General features: G+C 35.1%; 1 long non-coding RNA gene across 2 annotated transcripts; it reads left to right on the top strand.

Annotated features, from left to right (window-relative positions):
- The first annotated feature begins 935 nt into the window (after nucleotides 1–935).
- LOC116256704 (uncharacterized) lies at nucleotides 936–9,694 on the top strand. 2 transcript variants are annotated; one of them, XR_007573687.1, is made up of 4 exons: nucleotides 936–1,357; nucleotides 8,028–8,178; nucleotides 8,265–8,397; nucleotides 9,654–9,694. It is a non-coding gene; the product is annotated as an uncharacterized LOC116256704 (long non-coding RNA). The 2 variants fall into 2 exon arrangements; XR_004173170.2 differs by lacking the exon at nucleotides 9,654–9,694 and having other exon boundaries at nucleotides 8,265–8,515.
- The last annotated feature ends 9,321 nt before the right edge of the window (nucleotides 9,695–19,015 follow it).

Genomic DNA, 19,015 nt, shown 5'->3' with positions numbered 1-19,015 from the left:
AAACGTTAGCATATTAAATGAAATAACAAAACGTCAAATGGTGGCAACGACGAAGAAAGTAAAAAGCTGAAAACAAGAATCCTTAGCAATTATAAGATTAAGAAGATGAACAAGGGGATTAAGAAGACTGCAAGGTAAAGGCAAGGGCTTGACAAGGAAGAAAGAGAAATCTAACCTACTAGAAGAAACCAAAGAAAACCATTAGGAGAGAGAGAAAGAGGGGGATGGTGAGGTGGGGAAATTGCAATCTTGGCTAGCCCAACCTACCAATCTTTATTAATAAAAAAAAAAAAAAGAGAACTTTTGAAAAAAGCTGAAAAAGAAAAAGTTAAATGATTAAAAAGAATATTTCTTTTTAAATAAGTTTTAAAATAACCCTCCTCTCTGTTTTTTTTTTTTTGGTAAGTAAGTAAGCATTCACTTACCCAGCACACAAGTGTACAACAACCTCGTGCATTGCACCGTTGAGAATGTGCGTGAATTAATTCTACCAGTCAGGCAACTTGTCGAGCAGAATTGGTTCACTGTAACTGGAGCGGATCTGTCATTGCCCATTTATTCACCTTTCTAGTGTGCTTGCATACTGACAATTGGTTTGTCCACACTGGTCCATTCACTTAGCCAGACTTTACTAAAATCGTCTGATCCTTGGACTAAAATTAGTAAATCACGTAATACTTTATTAAGTTAATCATTTTTTGGGTTTAGTAATGTATTTATAATAATGGAAAATAAACGGCTCTTACAAGATTAAAATTTTGATGTTAAGAAAATTAAGATTTTTTATAAAAACATATAAAACTAAATTTTTTATATTAAATTAGCCTTATATATGCATTAAGACATCTAATTTTGTGATATATATATATATATATATATATATATATATATATATATATATATGGGTAGAATCTAAGGCTGGGCGTCTGGCCGGGCCAGGCCAAGGCCGGATAGGCCGGACCGGCGGTGGCCCGGTCGGCCCGACGGGCTCCCTCCCCCTTCGGCCTTCTCCACTTCCCGTCTCCTTCCCCCCTTCCCGTCTCAGTTTCCCCTCCCCTTCCCAGTTCCCCCCGACGGGCTCCCTTCCCCACTTCCCGTCTCCTTCCCCCTTCCCGTCTCCCTCTCCCTTCTCCTTCCCCTTCCCAGTTCCCCCTCCCCCCCCCTTCCCGTCTCCCTCCCCCTTCCCGATTTCAGATTTTTAGAGAGCGTGTCGACATGGCGCCGGAGCCTTGTGGTGGTGTTTTGAGAAGCACGGTTCACATCCAGGATGGTCCGACAAGGATCCAGTGTGATGCTGAAAGCCGAAGCGAGCTCCGGTGGGATCAGCGTCTGCAAGAGGGGCGTCAAATCCTCCAAGGTCAGCAAACACTACTCCCAGTCGACCACCCTCTCCTACATGGCATCAAAATCGACCATTTCCTCATCTTCTCCCATCCAGGAACCAGCCACCAACCAAGCCTTCTACGATCTAACCGACACCAATGGGAGTTCGGGCAGAAGGAGGGAGGTCGGCAACAGGCGAGGAGGTCGGCGGGCCGGGCCTGGCCTAAGTTTTGGTGGCCAGGCCCGGTACCCGACTGGGCCTGGGCCGGGCTGGCCGGCCCGACGGGCCGAACCTTACCGGGTTGGGCCGAACCTTACCGGGCCGGCCCGGCCCGATCGTTAAGAATATGAAAAACCATCGTAGCAACGGTTCAAATATCAAAAACAGTGCCTATTAACTCATGCGTAGAAATTAATAGGCACAGTTTTTTTATTTAGCAATGGTTTTTTATACTCTTTATTTATTTATATATATATATATATATATATATATATATATATTTGTCTGTTACACCTGTATTACAACACCAGCAAGTCTTTCTCTTTTTTATATATATATACATATATGTATATATATATAAAAAAGAGAAAGACTTGCTGGTGTTGTAATACAGGTGTAACAGACAAATAGTGTAACAGACAAATATATATATATATATAAAAGGAAAAGAGAGAGTGAGAACTCACTAATTAATGGATAAAACGTATTTATTATAAAAAAATTAAATCGTTTACAACCGATAAAACGTTTCCGGCCTTTATAAAAGGGCGGGAGGGTTTCTCCTGGCCGAACGCACAACTTTCGAGATTTTCATGCACCGTTTTGAATGAGAGGTGGTGCCTCATGAGTCATGAATGCCGGAAGACGTCTTTTATACATGTGCCACCCCCGCCCGTATACTGTGTCCCGTCTGCTTCTGCCACACGTACACATTAATTTTCAACTATAAAGAAAATTCAAATTTCATTAATAATTAAAAAAATTAAATTACACACAAAAAAAAATCTTCGAGCAATATTTAATGTTGGCTTATTCGCATCAGTTTTTTTTTTTTTTTAACTGTTTGTGGCATGCACAAAAGAGAAGCTGGATTTCTTACTTTTGTGATGGACACTACACTACAAGTAACAGCTGGAACAAAATCAGCTCATATTAAGAGGTATTTCCAATCGTCTGCCCAACCACTAAACCAAGGTGTGCCTCTTCTCAGCTGGCAATGGAGAGTATAGCTCTGCACAACCAAAATAACATAGTTAAGCTGTTGTTAGTAGAAGAACATTAATACTGCCAATAAAATGATTAAAATATCTAAGAAAGTGCATAAATTATTTTTGACATACAATACCCAAAAAAAATAGATTTGAAATATAGAGCAAAACATTGACAATAATTGGTACTAAGCTAATAACGCATACATATTTTTGCCCGCATGTTGATTGGACTCCTCTATATGGATAATCTGCCTCAGTATCTATCCTTTGATTCTATATAATACACTTGAATGCATCCTGTCAACTAGTAAAGCCTCCAACTCATACTTCTTGCTAATAAAGGAGTTCACTATTTTATTTTAGACCCTTCCAACTACAGTAACAACAAAATAATTTGGTCCTGCAATTAATAAGTTGGAATCTTCCATGATCTTTGTAGCTCTTGCCTTCCCAACTGCACTTTCCATTCTAGTTGACCAATCTTTCATGTGGTTCACCTACTGATGTGTTGGAAGCACATTTTAATTCATAAACATATCTCCAAAATATCATAGTTAGACATCACTACAAAAATCGATGGACTTAACAACTCATGGTAAATTTCATGTCGGTAAAAGTCGATGCTGACCAACGTCTAGAGACAAACGTCGTTGAATATTAATTTTCATCAATGCCTAGAAGCAGACGTTGGTGAAAAGCTGCATTCACCGATGCATGGCTACATTACATCATTGAAGTTTGTCTTTTACAGGAGCGACATTTTTTCCAGACATTGGTAAAAGTACCATAAGAAAGCCAGTTTTACCGACGCATGACCGTTCTCACATCGATGAAAGTTTTTTCCAATCAAACTTACCAACGTTCATCTACGAACGTCAGTAAAAGTAGCTAATTTTATCGACACATAACAATTGCTGCATTGATGAAACAGTACCTACGTTTGACCAGCACATCAATAAAACTTGACTTTTACAGACGTGTTGACTCCGGACATTGGTAAAAGTTACCATTTAATATCTCCAACGTTTTTAAGTATGATTTTGCCGACGCATTTTACATGTTGGTAAAGCTTTTCCGGACTTATTACGTCAGCCTAAACTCTTCTTCTCATTTCTTCTTTTTTCATCTTTTCTTTTCTCTTCCCTTTTCTTCCCATCGATGACATTCCGACAAGTCGAGGTGTCCTTCATCGTTTTTGGACCACTTGAAGCTTAAAAAGTTTGGTTCCTCAATCTTCTCACTTGTTTTTCCTCTTTGTATATGATTTGACATTATAACGCGCATGTAAGATATATATATGAATTTTTTCTGCCAGATATCATTGTTTTTAGCAGTTTTTTGGATGTGAAATGTCACAATAATGTTTGTTGAGCTTAGTACCTTCAATTTGATATATTAATTGCATAAAATATCAATATAAATACAAAACCTCCAAAATTTCTACAATTTTTGTCCTTCTCAATTACGACAAATTTTGGCCTGATACTGACATCAATTTTTTATCATGTCTAATTCAACTATACATATACTTGTTTGCAAAATTTTATTTTGATTGGTTGTTATCTAAATGCATTTTTGGATGTTTCTAGTCTCTAGCCTTTTTAACCACCCACCAAGTGTTCAACAAATTGTTTGAACGATTGAAATGAACCACTTGGATTATAGTGTCACTTAATAATTATGCAGAATGTTTCATTGTTGAATGATGCAATTAATCTTTTGTTAATGACCTTTTAATTATGGATAGGTTGATATTTGTGTTTCACATATGTTAAACGTGTCATTTTATGAAGTTATTTGAAAGATATAAATTATCAAAATAAATTGTTTAAGCACTTGTTTGAAAATTGCATGACAAGCTACAAAATGAGTATTTATTTGCATGAATCAGAATTCAAATGGCTAAAACATATCATTCATAAAATGGAGAGATGTTCACATTGAAGTTTTATACATGTTTATTAAAGGATGGATAATTAAACTTGAATTACGAAAAGAAGAAACAGTTTAAAATATGTAACTGGTGTGAAACAACTTTTGACTATGCTATCACTAAAGCGATAGTGAATGGAAGAGTGATATGTCCTTGTGTAAGATGTAATAATATATTCACTCAGGTGGTTAAAAATGTTTTCGATCATGTCATATGTAGTGGCTTTGTACAAACATATGTTGGTAGGGAATATCATGGAGAGAGAAGATTTTCACATGAATATGCATTAGAAACAATTGCCGGAAACAGTCAAGAGTTGTTGTTCGATGTGTTTCGTGTACAGTCAGACACAACATCTTCTCAAAGGGCAGATAATACTGAAGATAGTTAGAACAATGATGATTACAAATGATTGATTAAAAATGTTGAACATCAACAGTGTCTCGGGTATAGCAGATTTATGAAGATGAGTTTTTAATACAGTTATTTCATATAAAAAATTTATGTGGGTGGCCCGACAAAAGCTTTGATTTGTTTCTTGGGTTGTTAATGGAAGCATTTCTAACAATGGTAGACCTACCAAAGTCGGTTTATGAGGTAAAGAAGATCATTGGAGAGTTATAGTTTGATTGCTAAAAAATTGATATGTGTGCTAATAATTGTGTGTTATTCAAGAATGAAGACACAATGAAAGATACATGTGATAAATTTGGTACTTCGCGATGGAAGGAAGACGATGATGATGAATTAAGGAGGATAAGAGCTAGTAACCATAAAAAAACATCAATGAAGACTATGATATTTTCTCTTTACCGCACAATTGAAGAGAATGTTCACAATGACTAAAGTTGGAAAGCATATGACATGGCACAATGATCAATGTGTAAAGGATGGAATCTTAAGACACCCAACAGATGGTGTAGTATAGACAAACTTTGATGAGATGCATCCATCATTTACATTAAAAGTTAGAAATGTACACTTAGATTTGACTAGTAATGGATTCAATCCATTTAAAAATTTAAGTTCAACTTATATCATATGGCATGTTTTGCTGGTAATATGATTTGCCACCTTGGATGTGCATAAAGCAACCATATATGTTGTTGTCATTAATCATCTTAGGACTAACAACTCCAAACACAAATTGCATGAATGTATGTCTATAATCATTGGTCGATACATTGAATTTGTTATAGGCTGAAGGCTTACATGTATTTGATTTTCATAGACAACAACATTTTCAAATGTATGCAACTTTATTGTAGAACATACATAATTTTGGAGATATGCATACATATCAGGTAAAAGTACAAAGGTAAGATAGCTTGTCCAGTCTGTTATAAAGATACATGTAGTTACAAACTAAAATATAGCAAGAAGATGTATTATATGGGTCATCGTCATTAACTTCTTTTAAGTCATAGATATCGAAAAAAAAAACACATGTTTGACACAATGTAGGGTCAGAATTGTTGCAGGATATGACATTGAACACAAATATGGAAGAATAACTCAAATATACTTAAAAAAAAAACTTTTGTTCACTTTGCCACATTTGGAGCATAACACATCACGTCACAAGTACGTCCCTAACAACATCATTGGTATATTATTAAATATACATAGCAAATTGAAAGACCATTTAAATGTTACAGTGGACTTTAAGGAAATGAATATATGAAAGTCACTTCATGCATGCCAACATCTAAATTTAGATAAGGGGACACTTCCTCCAGCATGTTACCACATGATCAGGAATGAGAAAGATATATTTTGTAATGTATTAAATTATTTAACGGTTTCAAATAGTTATTCAAACAACATATCACGTAAAGTCGTTGTGAGAGGCAGACACAAGATCTCCAATTTGAAGAGTCATGATTGTCATGTACTTCTACAATAATTTCTTTCTTTGATTATAAGGAGATCCATACCCAAGAAGGTTGTTTCATGTTGACAAAATATTACGAGTTTTTCAGAAAATTGTTTATGAAGATCATAACGGATGCCGAGTTACAAGACTTAAAACAACAAATTAGCACAACACTTTGTCAATTAGAGATGATATTTCCATCAAACTTTTTCAATGTGATAGTGCATTTGACAATTCATTTAGCAAATGAAGTTCGATTGGATGGACCAGTGCAATACAAGTGGATATATCCTATTGAGAGGTATATTTTTTATTTTAGTTTTTTTTTTATATACAAAGAAGATCATAAGGAGAGTACTTGCCTTCACACTATTACTTTATACTTTTATCAAGTACTTATTTAAGTTAAAGAATTATGTACATAATAAAGGTCAAACAGAAGGTTCAATTGCAATGGATTATTTGGCAAATGAATATATGACATTCTGTTCTACATATTGCTAGGTGTAGAATCAAGAATGAATAAACCTGAAAAGAATGTCGAAGACATTATTGTTAATCTAGAAGATGAATCTAGTGTGGAGAGAGTGAGACATCCATTAGGTGCATCAGGATTGGTAATCATGGATACATTAACTCACCAGCAAATGCATATATGTATATTATTTAGTCACAAGGTTGTTCTATCATATATTAAATAAGAATATTTTGAACTTCAAATATGTATAACACGTTGTTCGTACAATATATATTACAATGTTATTAGGTTCATATTTGGTGTTATAGGCGACATTTGAGGTTGATTACTAAATAATGTATAATGAGTCCCAATGTCATATAGTGTCTCCACAAAACAAAAATTCTAGATTGGTTTGAAAAACATGTACGATTTATACATATGCTTGTATGTATTTAGATTTACATTATTTATGACATTTATATATTTATAACAAATTAGAGAAAAAACATGGTCAAGAAAATCAACATATACTATAAGATATTGTTTGGTTGTCTCAATTCGCAAATAAGAATGTAATCATATATAAACAATTCATATCTAATGGATTCAAACTTCATACAAGGGATAAAAATACATACAAGAAATACTAAAATAGTAATGTTCTTGTTAATACACATAATCCTAATGTTGGTAAAGTTGAATATTATGGATACAATACTGATATAATAGAGGTCAGTTATTGTGAGAGACTGAAGCATGTGTTATTTGAATGTAAATGGTATGATGACTTGACTGCACGTCAGAGGGAGATTAAAGTTGATGAACTTTTTTTCACATGTGTCAACATCAACTAAAGATGTATGAAGAACAAATCATTTGTTTTAGCAACTCAACGTCAACAAATTTTCAATGTAAAGGATCCAGAAGACAACAATTGACATGTTGGTATTAAAATAAGACCAAGAGACTTGTATGACATATTAGAACACATGCCAGAGTGTGTTATAGATGTACAAAACTCACCAAGTAGTCAAGCTGACAACGCAAACAAAGATATCCATTGGGTTAGGGATGAAGAACATGTAATATTGGTTAATAATTGGTATGATTATATCTATTTTTGTCTTTGATTATACAAATCCATATTATGAATCCATTCTGTACATATTTTTCCTTATTGTAATTTTATGTTTTGCGTTGAAACTGATGTAATGTTTGTATAGCTTATGGGATACAGATGAAGAGTACATATAAGAGAAGACATATCGTCCATTCGACATATAAGACTAACTCACATAAGCTAAAAAAAATATGATACCATGGAGAGTGAAGATACAAGTAGTGAACAGCATACAACTGATGCATGCCCTTCTGGTAAAGAATATAAACGAATTTATAGTTCATTAGTCTATCATCATATTGTTATTCATATGTATAAACTTTATTTAATTTTCTTGTAGGCCCTTCAAATAAGAATTCACATGGCATCACTCGAGCTTAAGAAATGGTTCAAGGTACAAGATAACAATGAACCCATTGGGCCAACCTATTGAAAGAGAGGCACAATATTTGACGACATACATCGGTGCACAGGTGGACGATCCTTTTGTCACACTGTTTTTGTATTATAATTTTTTTGAGCTTCCAGCTTCATTGAAGACAGATCTATCGTTACGTGTACAAGTATGTAATGTTTTCATATAAATTGTTTATGTTGAAGTATCATACTGACGTCTACTTTAATATATGGAAACATGACAAATATGAATTCTTAGAAGAAGAAAGAGCACCTCCATAGAAGTGAGTTATGTATGAATATGCACAACTGTACATGTATTGGAGGCATGAATGTAAGAAATTATTCAAAGAACCTATAGGTTCTCAAGCTAATGCCAAAGTAGCTCAATTCATAAACAAGTATAACATCCCACAAGATCATTGGGAGTCCATGACCAACTATTTTGCTAAAGATAAGTCGAAGGTGTATATATGACATTCGTATATAATAGGTTTATAATATAAAGACAACATTATACAAAAATAAGTATATGTATTTTGTATATTAAGGTACTTTCATATTTCAGGAAATCAGCAAAAAAATGTATAGGCGCGTGCCAAATAGAAGTACTACAACTAACACATAAAATTTTGCACGTTTTAAACAGAAGGAGGTATATGTTATCTGTGTTCATGTATTATATGACTGCATATATTAACTGATATCTTGTGTTAATTGAAATATACAATTTAGGAAAAGTTCTGAGTAGTCATCACGTGCTGAGCTGTTCATTACTACTAGGACCAGTAAGAACCCGAACTACTCCAACCTTGAAATCAATGTTGTCATTGTAAGCCTCATTTCAATAATTACATTCTTGTATCTCAACAGCATATATGTTATCATATATTCGAATAATCACATTATTCATGATATATGTTACTATGTATTGTTAGATTGACTAAAAGAGCAACTCCAAATGATGCCTTAAGAGACACAGATACACCAGAAAGAAATGATGTCTACTCCAGGATCATGAGAAAGGAGAGACATGGTAGAGTACGAATGATGGGCTTGGTGTCAGTCATTCTTAGTTTAGTTCATCTTCCAATTTGAGCGTCATATGTGCTCAGTGGAAAGAAAATGCATTACTGAAGGATAAATTTTATGAGCTTGAGTCTTAGGTTTCTTCAATCTCAGTAACAATTCTAAGAATTTGAGGCTCAATTTACTCAGTTTATGGCACAACTTAGTGATACAGGTTACGTAACATTTAATTTGATGTAATGAGTTCTATTTGTTAAACTTCATTTCTGACATAAGTAACATGTTTTTTTAATGTTCATTGTAGACATGTTGGGACCGCCAAACTTTGTACAATTTTCACCTCGGTGATTATAGTACATGGGAGAAATTTATATGTTTATGTACTTGTAACTTTGAATTGTAGTGAATCAGTTGTATTATAATGTATGTTTGAACAATTGTTATACATATATGTTTTGTGTATGAACATTTAGTTGCAATGTTTGTTTTGTTTGATACATGGAAAATGTAAGCATGTATCTTTTATATGTATTTTCATTTTCAAAAAACAATATGTCCTAAGCAAATTAAAAAAAATTAAAACACTTTCCGATGCATAAGTTTGTGTCGATAATGATTAATATTGACTTTTAGTGGATGTCTGTTAAACATTTACTAACATCCAAGACACGTGTCTATATAAGGTTTCAACAATGTTTAACAGACCATTAAAAATCATAGTATTTTGATCACCATCTTGGAGCTATTTAGTTCTAGATTTGTGCTGCCATAGCCGCTCTTCCAATCTTAAGAGATTCGATAGTTGTGATTTCAGATCAATCTCTCATTGAAAGCCTCTACCTCTCCTCCATCAACCTTAGCTTGATTGAGCTTGGTCCCCTTCTTGAGCAGCTGAATATGATTATGGATCATTAGGACCTGCTCCGCACCACTCTTTCAGGTTATACCTGACAGCCTCCAATTTCTTGATGAGTCTAATCATCACACAACCTTGAGTCATGACAAACCAACCTGCCTCCACTTGGTCCATGTACCCTTTCAGGTCATCCCAATATCATAAATGCTTGAAAGGAGTCATGACCCAAGTAGAGATGGTACTCCTAGTTGAACTAAATAGGATAAGATTATGGTCTAAGGTAGATCTAGGCAAAATCTCCAGACTTGAGGCTAGCTTTGGATCATCTACCCATTCCTTGAAAACAAAACATCTATCAAGCATAGACATGACATTATTAGAAGCAGTTCTATTGTTAGTTCTGGTAAATGTAATGTCAGAAAAATGAATTTTTCATAAGATCATTAGAGTCAATGTGGAGCAAAAGCTAATCAAGCGGGAAGAGATGGTTATCTCACACCGTTGATATAAAGTAGTTATCTCTAATAGACACTCGTTATCTCACATAACTAACAAACAATCATTATCTCACATCACTAAGAGACGGTATTTATCTCTCACCATTAACTTACGAACACACGTTACCACACACCACTAACAAACACTCATTATCTCACACTATTAATCACATTGTTAAATAGACACTCATTAACTCAAAGAAGTAGTTGATAATATCTATTAATTTATGACGATCATTTAAGCTATAGCAGTCAATAATTAGCATTATAGCATATAATTCAAAATGCATGTATATTGTTCTATCCATAGCAATAGATAATATATTCTTCATTGCATGGGGTATAATTGGAAAGATCTGGCTACCATGTTCTTATCGAAAATAGTGCACAAGAGGACCAACTGAATTCATATATCTTTGTAACAATTAATCGATAGTTAAAATTTGCTTACATTTAAAACATATATTGAGGAAGAGAAGAATATAATGTAAAACCTTACTAGGAGTTCTGTAAACTGCCATGATCATATAACTCTTGCATAGATGCTGAGGCATACAGGTCACAACTACACTGTTTTTAAACATAACATACTTGAGGATCTTTTTATTGTCTGTTGTTCCGTCTATTACCTTGTTTTTTTAGATGACTTTTTGTCCTACACCAAATCCTATCAGATAATGACTTCCTCTTTAAACCATTGATTGATCGTATTGTCTCGTCATACTTTACAATGTTGAACCCGGACTTATCAAACATAGTATTCATACCAGAACTATGACTCCTCTTCTCCAAGGGGTCTGAGGTTATGGGACTTGTGCTTTTCGGTTGGCTTTTATTGGCCGCATCGCTGTTTGTGAGACTTAGGACTATCATCGGAAGCAATCTCAGGACTTCTTATGATTATCTCCAACTTTGCATTTTTGTTCATCTTCGCATGATGTATCTCTCTAGTAGTTCTTTAATGTTCTACCGATCTAATGCCCTTAGAGTATGAAAACATAAAATACATTTAAATTCATATTTCTTACAAGAACACTCAACAACATCAGTTTTGACATGGTAGTCACATATGTATCATTGATAGTAGTTGAATATCTCCTTTCGTACATTACATAGTACGTGCAACCACTTGTTGTGCATGTAATTCTATTTTACAATTAGTCACTTAAATAGCCTCTTTCCTAAATCATTCGAATGCACTAAGCATGTATATAATTGTAGCTCGAACGAGGATGTTAGTGCCCAAAGTTGTGGCCATGATACAAATGCTTTCACATCTTCTTCAAGCTCACAGTTCCTATGACCATCCAAAAATGTGTCATAGTGTCTCATGAATCGAAATGTTTGTATACAAGAGTAGACTCTCTTTTTCAGTGCACCATGCATGCTCTATACTATTTAATTACTTATCATATCTATACAGAAACATTGTCTTCCATATGCCGATGGCCACTTTTCTTTATCTCTATACAGTTTTTGAAGTCACATGTTTTCTTTTAGGTCATATACTTTAATCATTTGTTTGCAAATAGATTTAAAATTTTTACCATCGTGGCACTCAAGAACGTATTTTACAAAAACTATCTTGAAGTAATTTTTCTGATTAAGAGGAATGTACCCTATGCTCTTCAATGGTTTTTAGAATATATGTCACATGCACAGTCGATGATGTGCCTTTGACTATACGAGGTACACTGCAACTACTATTGCACTGTCTTCGTTTGTTAGTGCACACTTAGGGTGCTTCCCATTCATGGCCACAATGAATACCTTGAACAACCACTCAAATGTCTCAATGGTCTGATCAAAGCAGAATGCGCCACTAAAAATGCAACTTTTAGGTTGATGGTTCGCCCCTACAAACTTTGTAGAGGGCCATGCCTGGGTATGGACCTTCACAGTTGTATAAAAAATAAGCACACTACTGAAGCATTTATTATCTGTCATTGATCCCAAGTTTGCCCGAAAGACATTTGTGACATAACCAACCTTGTCACCTAAATGGCACTGTAGAAGCATGTCTCTGTGCTTAATGTTTTATGAATACAACATCAAGCAATGTCATAAATTCTCCTTCTTTCATCAATTCCATCATCTTTCTCCTCAAGTGGTTTCTATGATCTATGCAATTGAATAGAACATTCTCATAACCACCATCTAATTTAACAAAAAGGTCACACGTCTTTCTTAGTTGTTTGCCTACACAATGTGCAAGCTCACTTACTTTAAATTGCAATGCGACTTCAACATGTGTCTCATGTGAGGATGTGTCAATAGATGGTTGTGTTCACTTTTGAATGTGTGATTGCAATATTTTCTATTCAGAAGTCTTGCCAACGCCAATTTAGTTGCACAACTTTACTTTGTATCAAGCCTGTTCTTCTTTACACATGGAGCTGATCTTTTCCATTATACTTTCGAACAAACATATGACCTTCTCACAACCATGTCCTATGCATTTTTGTCACTCATACACTTCCTTACACTGAACTTATATTGCAAAAGCACAATAATTCTATAAACTGTATGCATTGCACTTGGTTTTGAGCTATACTCTTATAGCAGGAATATGTTCATCTGCATTCTTCATCTCCTCGTAGTGGGACTCAATCTCTTCTTTGTTGCTGTCTAATGATGATGACGTGATGTACACTGTGCCATCTCCAATTGATAATGTCTGTCCGCTTGACTCATTCTCTTCTTCGTTACCATCTGATGATGTTGATATTACATACACTGTGTAATCTGCAATGGATAAAGTTTGTTTGTCAAATAATACTAAACATTATCTCAGACACATTGCCTCATACATCAGCTTAAACACATTATCTCAGGCACATTGTGTCACACACGTTACCTCAAAGATTATCTTTATGTCACGCAAACTATCTCCTTACAACGTACACATTATCTCAAACATTAATTAAAACACAATTGTTATCTCATGCGGATAATCTCATATAGGTTGTCTTATGTGATCTTATCTCAAGTGGAAGACAATGCACTAGTGAATGCAAGGTACATTCTGAAGGTCACCTTGTATTACATAGTATCGGTTGGATGAAACACTGTGAAGGCCATATTGTATGACACACCATATCTGTTCCGTCGACACTTTCTTTATTTTTGCACTTTGCCTTCAACTTTAAATCCTTTGGAAGTGCTCGTTCGATTTCTTCGAATGTCCATCCGTTGAAAATAAAAACCCTGCAAAAACTGAAAACCCTTGCAAAATCCATTACCTTTGTTATTTACTGTCAACGAGCAAGAAAGGTTAGTGACAAGTTTATGAACTCACCGTCTTTTCCTTCTGATGACATTCCCGCTATTTTTCCTTCGACACCAAGCTTTCTTCACCAACATCATCTTTTCTCATTCTTTCCTTCAACGAAAACTTCTCTCTTTTTTTCCTATTGGATGTTAAGACTGTTTGTTGTGTTTGTGCAATGCTAGGATATTGAGGTAAATATGTGCATTCTACCTTCTCCGTCATATAGGAAAATACTGAAAGTTCATATATAGGTAGTAGGGTCTACCCCTTGTGTGCGCTCGTTGTATACACAGCATGGTGCACAAAACTCTGTATCTTTAGTGGAAGCTAACATGTGGGGGAAGAGGTTAAAGGTCGATTAACAAAATGATAGATAAAAATTAAAATTTATGGGAAATAGAAGTTTATCCTTTTAAACATGCAGGGATTACACTTGGGTCGGTCTTGGGCTCCTGTGGGGCTAGCCTTCTTGATCTGACAGTCAAGTTGGCCAAGGGTTTTTCCTCTTGGGGGAGGGAAAACCAAGCAATACAAGGACCAGTCTGTAAAATGGTGTTAATATAATTTTTTTTAGAATTTTGACGAGGGTCCAAAAATAAAATTTTAACGATATATGTTTTATATTTTTCAATAATCTTAGGGGGGCATGGCTGGTTGCAGCACCACTTGACTCCATCCTGGGTATGGGTCGCATGACTAGCAGATACAGTAAGCACGATAAACAAATGGTAAATACTGCCATAAAAGCAATGACATTATCCTTTTGGATGGCTGGAACAAGAAGATGACGGTATAGCATAAGTCATAGGTTCATGTTTGCCCTTATTTAGCTTGAAAGGGATCAAATGATCCTTTTTGGAGGCAATGAACGTAAACAATTTTAGCATAAATTCCAACGATTTTGCAGGTAAAGAAATATAGAAACGCCCAATTCACTAACATTTTCATTAGTTGATTCCTAGCCATATACTTGTAAAACCTCTTGTCAAAGTAAATGGTGGTGCATGCACTACTTTATTACCTACATATGGACACCCCTGCAAGACATTTAAGAAAAACCTTAAGTACATGTGGGACAAAGCCATACATATATACATGAACGTGTATACGTGTCCGTATATATCCATAATAAAAATATTTTAAGTAAATAAATACATAAACTCATTGTTTATATTAATAAAAATATATATTACTGAAAATAAAAACTAAAATGTACTAACACATACAAAAAATACAAAAATTTACCAAAATGTACAAAATTAAAACTGCCCCATGTCAAGTATCATCGACATGGATACTTTCTGCCTTTTAGAATTATCTTGTGACTTAGGCCATATATAATGAATTTTTAATGCTTCAGGCATGCTGGCCTCATGTCCTTCACAGATACAATTCTCGGAAAACTCAAGTACATGACAAAGTCAAACTATGTTTTTTGTTGACAGCTCAGACTATCATATGATTTAAAATATAAATCAGACTTCTAGATTCAAAGGAAGAGAGAAACAGAAAACAAAATTTTTACAGCACTTAGCTTTCTAGAATGGCATACATTAAAGCATTAACTCCTGAACTCTCACAAAATAATCACGAATTATGTTAGATAGATAGTCAACTTAATAATGGAAAGAAATTTTGGATATATATATATATATATATATATAAACTGATACTGTGCTGATAATAGAGAAGGAAAGCAGTATAAGAAAATAATATAAATATATAGGAAGGGATATTTCAAAACAACGCCAGTAAGACTTGAGCATAAGTGGGGAAGAATGTGATGCAGATTATTACTGATAGAAGGAGAATTCGATCACTGACAACATTGCCAATGAATAAAAATCCAACATCTCGAAGACTTAAACCCAATCCTTAACTATTTTCTGAGAATCACACATCACTCCATCGTGAGGAACTTCCAGCTTCCGATTAATCTTAATTTCTAGTCTAAATAAGATATACAAGGAATATTCTGGTGCCACAAGAATTGAAATTAGAAGTGAAGGCAAGGAGACAATTTGCCAACAGAGGTCAATCGAGATAGAAACAGAGACAGAGGAAAGGGTCAGTTGGGTCAAAATGTTGATCAAAGAGTCGATATTGATTGTCCAAATATCACATGTACAGCATGATGTATGTAATTACCCTCTAGCGATGACTGATCGATATTCTCAAAACACTAAGACTTGTGAACAGGGCCTCACCTCTTGTAGTTCTTAGTAAGACTTGTGAACAGGTCCTGATGGCCGGTCAGGGGCAGCCTGGCCTTAATGGGCTGGACCTGGTTCGAGGTTCAAACCTCAAGTCCATTAAAACATAAGGCCTGGTTCAGGCATCCACTTAATGAGGGGGACGAAGTTGGTCACGGGCGTGGATTATTGATAGCTTGGAAATTACATTTCAAAATTGTTAGATTTATTGTTATTAAATGAATAATTAGAAATTAAATGACAGCATAGAAGAGAACCTTTTTCTTCTCAAAAATTGACGAAAATAGTTTTCACTGTAAGTTGGTTCTCACTCAATCCAATATTTAAATCAAAGCTAGCATTGCATTGGATGGAATGTTTGACCTGTGCCCCATATAATTTCACGGGTGGCCTGGCCAGTTTCTACCGATTAGGAGGGTGGGACCTCATAAGATAATGGGGTGCTGATTTGATGTCAAACGAGCTTCCCTAGATTTCACCGGATCAAGATATGGAGGGGGAGACCCTTTCTGTTGAGGAAGGTCGGGACAAAGCGGCAATGGAATAGAGCTTGTCTGAGAAGGACGTTGTTGGCAAAGGCCCTAACCTTGATCGAGATGTTGACAGGAAGGAATATTTCCTGTAAAAATATGTATGAAAATATGGTAGCCACTATTGAAGAATATAGAAGCTAATTAAGCTGTAAATTCAATTTATAAGTCCAATCATAGAAGCTTTGGAATATCAAGATGTACAGAAATGATTCCAATAGTTTCTAATAAGGCTATTATCGTAAACTCTAGATGATTCTTCTCGATTATGTATTCAGACTGCTATAAATAGCAGAAGAAAATCAATAGGAAGTATAGAGCCTTGATCCCATTGCATACCCTGTTCTGGTTTCCATTTTTCTGCAACACTATGCTATCCTTTGCAATACTCTGTAATTGGCTCATTTGCCTGCATGATATTAGAGCAGTACTCTGCCACATTTCTGCTATGACGTCTTTTTCTCTCTTCTGCTCTATCTGGTTATATTGTCTCCTCTTTCAACCCATTTTCTGATGTGACGTTTTCTCCATTCTCTGTCAATGGCTAACAACCCATACTGGGGGGTCTGAGACTCGATCAGATATGAATTCAGACTATACAAATCCATTTTATATGCACTATTCTGATCATCCTAGTGTGATTCTGGTCACACAACCTCTTACTGGAAATAATTACAATGCTTGCTGCTATCAACGATTGAAGAAAAAAAAGCAATCTCACACCACAAGAGAGTTAATGTGGTTCAGTTGTTCCTGCCTAGATCCATGGGTGAACTTTTTCGGACTTTTCTTTTAATTCTTGTTCTAACTTTTTTCGTTCACCTTACAAACATATAATGAAGGGAACAATTGAGTACAACAAAGGAAAGAAAACCAGAAAGGGGAAAAATCTTCCACACAAGAGGAAAGTCTACTAACTTTTCTTATGCCACAAGCTAGCCGTTGCCTCAATAGTCTCTCCCTCAAGTTGGAGAACTGATGTCAATCTGCCCCAACTTACTAGTTATCCATTGATGGCGCTCCTTTCCTAGAACTTTAGTAAACATATCTGCCAATTGATGTTGAGTACTAGCATATGGAGTACATATTGTTTTGTTCTGAATTTTTTCACAAATAAAATGACAGTCAACATCGATATGCTTAGTTTGTTTATGGAACACTAGATTTGCACCAATATAAATGGCTGCCATGTTGCCGCATATAAGATTCATGGGGTTTTCAATTTTGATTCCCATATTAAAAAGAGACGCTTTGACTCATACAAGTTCATAGACACATGTTGCCATAGCTCTATATTTGGCTTCTGCACTGGATCTAGCCACCACATTTTGTTTTTTGCTTTTCATGTGACAAGGTTACCTCTCATAATAGTACAAAATTTGGTGGTAGATTTTCTATCACTCTGATCTCGAGTCAAATCTGCATCTATGTATCCAATCACTTCAAGGTTGTTGTTTATTTTCATCATTTTTTTTTTCATGCACTCGCTTTTAAATATTTGGGAATACGATGAACAGTTTCCAAATGTATAGACCAAGGACTTTGCATGGCCTAGCTTGTCATGTTGACTGCAAACGTGATGTCCGGCCGAGTTACGGTCAAATAAATTAGCTTTCCAGTAAGTCGTTGAAAACCTTGAACATCTTGAATTGGTTTCCCATCGTTTTTTTTTTTTTTAATTTTGTAGTTGAAGTCAAGAGGAGTCGAACTTGAATTAGCTCTTAAGAATCATGTTTCTTTGAGAAGATCCAACATATATTTCCTTTGACATAAAAAGATGCCTTTCTCCGAATGTGCAACTTCAATACCCAAAAATATATCAATTTCCCTAAATCTACATTATCTCTAGTAACAATAATGTCATCGGCATACACCAATAAGATAACAATACCTTGTAGGGAGCGAGAGACAAACATAGTGTAGTCTATAGTGCTTTGCTTAAACCCATTCTCAACTATACTTTTGAGTTTCGAGAACCATACTTGTGGAGATTGCTTTAGCCCATAGATAGATTTTTTGTGTCTAAATACATAATCAGGATGATGTTTGACACCCTGAGGTGGACCCATATAAATTTCTTCTTCTAGATTCTTATGCAAGACCACGTTCTTAACATCAAGTTGAAATGTGTCTTCAGTTCTTATTTGCTATCACTGATAGAAGGACATGAATGGAGTTCATCTTAGCAACATGGGCGAAAGTCTTTGTGAAGTCAATACCTTCCTTTCGGGTGTATCCCTTTGCGACTAATCTGGCTTTGTATCTGTGTACACTACCATTACTATTGTATTTTATTTTG

The sequence above is a fragment of the Nymphaea colorata genome, chromosome 6 (assembly GCF_008831285.2).
Source record: "Nymphaea colorata isolate Beijing-Zhang1983 chromosome 6, ASM883128v2, whole genome shotgun sequence".
Taxonomy (NCBI): domain Eukaryota; kingdom Viridiplantae; phylum Streptophyta; class Magnoliopsida; order Nymphaeales; family Nymphaeaceae; genus Nymphaea; species Nymphaea colorata.
Note: the sequence above shows the minus strand (reverse complement) of the source record. Positions and strands in the feature narration are given on the sequence as shown.